Here is an 8,521-nt window from a genome sequence, read left to right on the forward strand (position 1 = left end):
ATTAGGATTGTATTTGTGAACCTTGAAATGTTTATTTTTTATTATATGCCCTTGTGCATTGACTGTGCTACCCTATTGTTAGCATAAAATAAGGAAAATGGTTTAACTGATTTAAAGTAATCTCAACCACTATTCAAAACATCACATTTGTAATTAATATAGTTGAATATATCTAGTAATCATTTTAAAATCTAACACTTTCTCCTTAAAGATACAGACACAAAATAACTCAGTCTTTGTAATCTATCCTTATATTAATTGGGAATTCCCCAATTATTCAAAACCTCATGAAAATGAGCAGAACATTGTCAAATAGTCCCAGAATATGGTTTTCTCACACAGGAAGACCCTCAAAATATGTCTTCAGAAATGCTGCAATTTCAAAGTGGAGTCAACTATAATGATATGGATAGGGGAATGCCTTTGGGACATTCATTTGCTGAGGGGTAAGTTTCAAAATAAGAAGAAACAGTGCAACTACCACTTAATATTTAAACTTGGAATACACAAAGTATGAATCTAGCAAAATTGGAAGTCACTACAGGACCAGTGGTGTGAGTGGCGAAACAGGGAGGGTAAAGGGAGAGTGGGCAGGAAAGAGGGAACCGATTACAAGGAACTATATGTGACCTCCTCCCTGGGGGACAGACGACCGAAAAGTGGGTGAAGGGAGACGTCGGACAGGGCAAGATATGACAAAATACCAATTTATAAACTATCAAGGGCTCATGAGGGAGGGGGGAGCGGGGAGGGAGGGGAAAAATGAGGACCTAATGTCAGGGGTTTAAGTGGAGAGAAAATGTTTTGAGAATGATGTACAAATGCGCTTTACACAATTGATGTGTGTATGGATTGCAATAACAGTTGTATTAGCCCCTAATAAAATGTTTTAAAAAAAGGAGTTGTATGAGCCCCTAATAAAATGATTTAAAAAAATGAAACGATTAATATCCTACGCATAGTGAACTGAAATGGACTGATATTGGCCATTGAATCCGACTATCATATGATTTACCATTCAGAGAACAGCACAACCAAGAGTAATGAATGGTGTCCATGTTCTTTGTCAAAAAGGATATTCCAAGATATCTTAAAATACAATGCTGTCTATGTTAGGAAAATACCTACTCACATAGAAGAAAATCCAGTCAATACAATTATTATTCAATTATATGTACTAACCACTAAAGTGAGGAAGAAATTGAAGAATTTTACCAACATCTCCAGTCTGTATAGAACACACATGCAATCAAGATGCATTGATGGTTATTGGCAATTGGAATGTAAATTTGAAAACAAAAATGGAGGAGAAAATATCACGTTGGTGATAGAAACAAAGGTGAAGATCAAATGATAAATTTTTCAAGTCCAACAACTTGTTCATAGCAAATACTTTTTTTTCAGTAACACAAATGGCAACTGTAAATATGGACCTCTCCAGAAAGAACACATAGAAATCAAATGGACCACCCCTGTAGTGTGTCAGTTCAGATACACTAGAGAAAAAAATCCAAGTAGACTCATATGTATATAACAAAGAACTTTATATACAACAGCAATTGAATATTGAGAAAACATTCCCACCCAGTCCAGATCAAGTCCATAAGTCTGATATTGGCCCATATGTCCAATACCAATCTATAAAGTCCTTTTTTGCCTCACAAAACAAATCCAATGACGCCAAATGAATGAAGATCACAGGCCTGTGGTTGGAAAATCTTGTGGATCCAGCAGCATTGGAAACATCTCAATGCTGGCAAGGGTCTCCATGTGGCTCCTTCAGCTCCTGGGCTCGTCTTGTCCAGAGGAATGTCTCACAACGAGTGAACATGTCTCCTACCTTCAGTGAGCTATTTATCTCTGTAGTGCTTCCAAATGAGATCATCAAGCAATGACCTGATTGATAGGCTAGACTCCACCCCTTCACTATTATAGTCCCAAATTGACAGCAGATTATGTAACTACCACGTGTAGGAAGAGAATTTGGAGAAGTTCAATATCAGCTGCAAAAACCAGGCCAGGGGCTGACAGTGGAACAGACCGTGCAAGTTCAGGTTGAAGATGAAGAAAAATAAAACTCGTTTACCAGAGCTAAAATACAACCTTGAGTCTATCTATCCCACTTAAATTTTGAGAACATCTCACGAACAGATATGATCCACTAAATACCAAAGACAGAAGATTTAATGAGCTGTCCGATGACATCGATAATATCATACATAAAGAAAGCAGATAATCATTACAAATGACAGGAAAGAAAGAAAAGATCAAAGCAAATGTTAGGAAAGACTCTGGAACTTGCTGTAAATCAGAGTGGCTAAGACAAATGGACGAAATGCTACAGTGAAAGAGATGAAAAGAAAATTTCAAAGGGTACCTCAACAGGTGAGGTAAAATATTGCAGTGAAATGTGCAAAGGTCTAGGAGTGTTCTGGAATCCCTATTCTTCTCAAGGTTATCCGTGGTTTGTTATGATCCACATAGTTGAATGCCTTGGCATTGTCAATAAAACACAAGTAAATATCTTTCTGGAATTCTCTGCATTGAGCTAATATCCATCTGACTTCAGCCATGATATTCCTTGTTCCAAGTCCTCTTCTGAATCCAACCTGAAACTGATAGCTAACTGTAAATGTACTGCTACAACCATTGTTGGATGATTTCAGCAAAATGTTACTGATGTGATATCAGTGATACTCTTTTATAATTTGGGTACTTTGTTGGATCACCTTTCTTTGGAATGAGTACAAATATGGATCTCTTCCAGTCAGTTGACCAGGTAGCTGTCTTCCGAATTTCTTACCATGGACAAGTGAGTATTTCCAATGCTTCATCAGCTTGTTGAAACATTTCAATTGGTATTCCATAAATTCCTCGTGACTTATTTTTGGAAAATGCTTTCAGTGCAGCTTGAACTTCCTCCTTCAATACCACTGGTTTGTGCTCATATGCTATGTCTTGAAATGATTGAATATTGACTAGTTATTTTGGTACAAGATTGTGTATTCTTTACATCTTCTTTTGATGCTTCCTGCATCATTCAATATTTTGCCCATAGACTCTTTAAGATTACAACTCAAGGGTTAAATTTCTTCTTGAGTTCTTTCTAGTTAAGATATGCTGAGCATGTTCTTTCCCTTTGGTTTTCCAATTCTAGGTCTTTGTGCACTTATTTATAATAGTTGACGTTTTCTTATCAAGTTTCCTTTTGAAATGTTCTGTTCAGCTTTTTGACTTCATTGTTTTCTTCAATTTTCCCTGAGGTATTCTCCAATTAAGAGCTAGTTTCCGAGTCAATTCTGACATCCACCTTGATCTTTTCTTTCTTTCCTCTCTTTTTAATGACTTTTGTTTTCTTCATGAATGATGTTATTGATGTCTTCCCGGAATTCATCGGGTCTTTTGTCATTACTGTTCAATGCATCAAATCTTTTCTTGAGATGTTCTCGAAATTCAGGTGGGATAGACCCAACATCATATTTTGGCTCTCATTAACTTGTCCACAGACAGCTCCTGGCCCGGTGTTAGCTGCTGAGAGGGACATTCTCCCTTGCCTCTTCCCACAGATGCAGTCATTTTGATTTCTGTGTATTCTATCTAGAGAAGTCTATGAGTATAACCACCTGATGTGTTGTTGAAAATGGCATTTTCTGTGAACAAGCATTGGTTTTGCAAAATTCTATCATGCAATCTTCACTTATTTTGTCACCGAGTCTATATTCTCTAACCACTGCGCCTTCCTCTTTGTTTCCAACTTTTGTATTCCAACTGCCAATAATTATCACTGTATCTTGATTGCATGTTTGATCACTTTCTGGTTGATGTCATTGGTAGAATTCTTCAGTTTCCTCATCACTAATTTTGTGGTTGTTGCATAAATTTGAATAACAGTTGGATGATTGATTTCCTTGAAGGTAGATATAGAGACAGAATTGTGCTTCATGATTTATTTTGCAATATCCTATTTGACAATGAGCGTCATGCCATTCCCTATGATTGTGTTACACTTGACATAGTAAATCACAAGATTTTCTAATTCAAAATGGCCAATCTCAGTACATGTCAACTCGCTGGTGCCTAGGTTATTGATGTTTATGCATTCTATTTCATTTTCGGCCACTTCCAATTTTCCTAGATTCATATTTTGTACATTCCCAGCTCTGATCATTAGCATATTTGCACCCGTTTCTCTTCAACTTGACTTGTGCCTCACCAGCAAATGAAGATTCAGAAGGGCTTTACTTCTCTGTGCTCACTGTGGCCAACTCCACTCGAAGAAATCAGCTCATTCTCAGTCACAAATCGAATATCTTCCAACCCAAAGGGCCCATCTTCTAGCACTATATCTGAGAATGTTTTGCTTCCATTCGTTAAACGTTCAGCCTCTGACAATGCTTCAAAGCTGTGCATGAGATTTTCATCATCTCCTTCCTCCGAAGTGGGGAGCTGTTATTCTTCATTGTTTGCTTTTCATCTGGAAGCTCCACAGAAACACGTTTGCTTTGAAGGACCCTGGTGCTATTTGAAATAGCTGTGACATAGCATCAAGCATCACAGCAACACATGAACCTCCATGTTAGGACAAACTGACAGAGAAGTGGTGAGTGTGGGGGGGCGCGTAGATGGCATCTCTCTGTACTTTTTTTATCAAGAGCGATTAGTGCCTGGAGAAGGACACTATGTTTGTGAAAGTGGAGGGGCAGCAAAAAACGAAAACAATAGATGACTCTTGACAAGCTCTATTGATACAGTAGTTGCAACAATGGGCTCAAACATAATAACAATTTTAAGGATGATGCAAGACTGGGCAATGTTTTGTTCTGTTACACACAGGATTGCTATATGTCAGAATTGACTGGTTAGTACCTGACAACAATAATAACAGTCAACAGGTAAAAGAAAATCTTACTTGGCTGTGAGAAAATAAAGGATCCCTGGTGGTAAAATGGATTAAGTGTTTGCTAACAAAAAGTCTGTTGTTCAGAGAAAGATGAAGCAATGTGCTTCTGTAAAATGTATAGCTTCAGATAGCCTAGGGAGCAGTTATATTCTGTTTACAGGGACACAATGTGTATTAGGCAGGGTTGCCTAAAGAAATAAAACCAGTGACATTCACAAATATATCAGAAAGATATTTATATGCAAGAAGTAACCTTATATCACGAAGGCATTCCAGCCCAGTCCAACTTAAGTTCATGCTAATTAGACTCACCTTGCTGTAGGCCAATGATGCAGAAAGGTGATTCATGAAGATTACAGGCCAGGGGTGCAGAGTCATGTGGATCCAAGGTCAATGGAAACACAGCAGGGGATTGACAGCTCACATGATCCCCCCTGGGATAGCCCTGGAGATAAGAACAAAGTCCCAGCAAACAGGAAGATGAAGGGGCAGAATGAGACTGGACTCGCTGTGATCTGATTGACAGGTTGGTCTCCACCCCTACACAAGTGCAAGTTGACATAACATCTAAGTGCCATACTAAGAATCAGAATCCAATAGATAGCAGTGAGTTTGGTTTTGGAAAGAGAAAGAGTGTAAAAACTGGATACTAGAGTGAATTAACAAATATAAATGGATACATTATTAAAATTCCTTAAAATAAAAAAAATTCCAAAATACCACTGAAAGAAATAAAATAGTGCACTGAGACTATCTATCATCTTTTATTTGCCTAGCTAACTAAACTAATTTCACAGTTTGTGTGCCTTGAATATATTGTTACCTTTAGTTGTTTGGGGGGTTGTTTTGTTTTTTAATAGTTTTATTGGCATATAATTCACATAGCAAACAATGCAAAGGTTAAATATATTTAAAACGGTTGTGTAATAATCACCACAATCAATTTTAGAACAATTTCTTCCTTCTTGAACCCATTTTTATTACCTCTCATTCACCCCTAATCTCCCCTGCCCTAACCCAAAGGAATTAGTAATCTAGTTACTGTATTTATGGTCTACCTATCTTGGATTTCATATAAAGAAAATCATGTAAAATGTCCCAACAACAACAAAATATAACAGAGAAACCACAATCTAAAAGAAAGCATAAGATAACAGAAACAGCAACAAATTTTAAAAGATGGATTAAAATACAAAAAGAAGTGATCATTTTAAATTTTAACCTAAATTTATCTACATTAATCTACTTTTCCAATGCACTCTGCCTGAGGGAAAACCTATTCACCTCACTACTCAATGTTCTCAAGAAGGCAAATGGAGCCTTAGCTCCTCTGGGAGACTCTGCAATTGGGTTTTAGGCACTCACTGTCATCCATAGTCTTCTGCAAACTGAGTTCTCAGGATTTAAGCTCTAGTGCCATTCCCTCCTCTGATCTTCAGTTTTATTATTTACGATTCTTAGGTCACCCAGACTTGTGTGCTATCTCTGTGTAAACTTCGCTGACACATCATTTAGATGGCTGCTTGTTTTATGACAAAATTTTAAGACCCGAGCTGCTATTCTTTCTGATAACTGAGCACCATCTGATTTCTTCACCACATTTTGTCTTCAGCAATCACTTACTGAGAGCAAGTATTGAGCAGAGCTACATCATAAGAACTAATTGTTTTTAGACTAGGGTTTATGACTAAGTGCAAGCTCAAAATCCATTCATATATCTAAAGTACATAAAGTGTATATATATCTATACACACACACACACACACACACACACACATATATATTCCCTTGGTCTATTTTAGAGCAAGCATTATCCGCTTGTTGAGAAATAACTTAAGTAATCTCCATGAGACATTTGGCAATTTTAATAATAATATCATTAATCTAATCAATGGTATACATTTTAAAGTACTATTGAGAAAAAATAAGTACATACATAAGGAAGATTTTAGACTAAAGTACATATGATACTCACTAATATAGGTTAAAAACTTAAGTTACTGAACTTAAGTTAACTGTTTAAGTTAACTATTTAAGAAAGGCAATGAATGTACAAATGTGCTTGACACAATTGATGGATTGTGATAAAAGTTGAATGAGTCCCTAATAAAATGATTTTTTTTAAAAAGAAAGTAATGAGGGTTAGACACAAGGCAAACATTTCAATCACACTCATCCACTAAGGCACAAGAATGTCTGCTGGACTAAGAAATTCCATAAAAATAAAAGGAAATATAAAAATATTAAGTACATGGTAATTTTAATTTGCCAGTTATTGGCCAACTTCAAACTGAAGAGATTTGAAAACTGTCCATTGATTTTTAAACCCACTGCCTTGGGATAGCAGCCCTCTTCTCCTAACACTGGGGTGTTTAGCTTTCAATCCAAGAGAGTATTTCAGTTCCTTTTTGTGCAACAGATATGTTTAAGGTAAAGTCCAATTCCCTTAGTGATGTTTCCAAATCACATAATACTGATGTGATCCTAGAAGATTGTTGTACACCTTGAAAACACAAAATCTAAAATGCAAGTAGCCTAAAGCACTCAGCCATGGTCAATAAGGGCTAAAAGAAACTTGGTTTTGGACTGAGAAGGTGCAGTGCGAGGGTCCCACGAGGGGTAAGAAACCCTGGGGTTCCTGAGGGCAGTGCCTGGTGTAGGAGCTTGAGGAGAAGCAGGAGGGATCCGTGGTTGCTGAAGTTTGACCCCAGGAGAGCGCCAGTGTACCAGGGCCCAGGCTGTCCTGATGGTCAGTTGAAGGTCTTTGCTCATCTCTCTGAATGATAGAATTCACTGGCCTGCAAGTTGTGTGTAAACAGCAGCGCAGAAGGAAGGGGAAGAAGTGCCTGGTTTGGGTATTATTATTTCTGGGATGTCCCCATGAAAGTTTGAAATTTGTGAACATCATTCGAGCTGATCCAGGGAAGACAAACATAGAATATCCCAGTTGCCGGCAGTGTCCTAAGGACCAAAGAAAATGGCCAAGGCTCAGGAATCACTGACATTCAATGATATGGCTGTAAAGTTCACCCAGGAGGAATGGCCGCTCCTGAACCCTGCTCAGAAGACCATGTATCAGGATGTGATGTTGGAGAACTGTCGCAACCTGGTTTCCATTGGTCAGGAGAATTCTCAAGTCATTGGCCTTGGCATTGGCTTTTACTAGTTTCTGTGTTTTGTTTGTGGTGTTCTCAAAGAGGTAGATTCTCACTGCATTCTCTGGTCCTAAGTTAGTGGGTAAGGTCTTCTACTCTTGTAAGAATACCCTTTACTTTGCTCCTTTGAACATGATTTTCCTAGAAATACAACATTCTGCAGGATTTACAAACCTTAGGTTAATTTTGGTGTGTCTAAGATTCTGTAATTTCTCATGAACAGGTTATCTATTTGTCAGCTCAGAGGCTTCATCTCAATTGGAACAAGGAGAACTGTGGTTGTTTTTAGAGACAAGCTATAGTGAACTTTTTTCAGGTGTGTGATCAAAATACCTTTGGGGTAATTGGCCAGGGGAGTTGATTCAACTGGTAGAAGGACTCACATCCATCATAGGGGTCGGATAATACATAAAAGTGTGTGCTCCCAGGAGCAGATGACAGGGGAGGAGGAGAGACTGGAGTACAT

This window comes from Echinops telfairi, unplaced genomic scaffold (genome assembly GCF_000313985.2).
Source record: "Echinops telfairi isolate 266 unplaced genomic scaffold, ASM31398v2 ScPeMD7_7469;HRSCAF=8507_1, whole genome shotgun sequence".
NCBI classification, from domain to species: domain Eukaryota; kingdom Metazoa; phylum Chordata; class Mammalia; order Afrosoricida; family Tenrecidae; genus Echinops; species Echinops telfairi.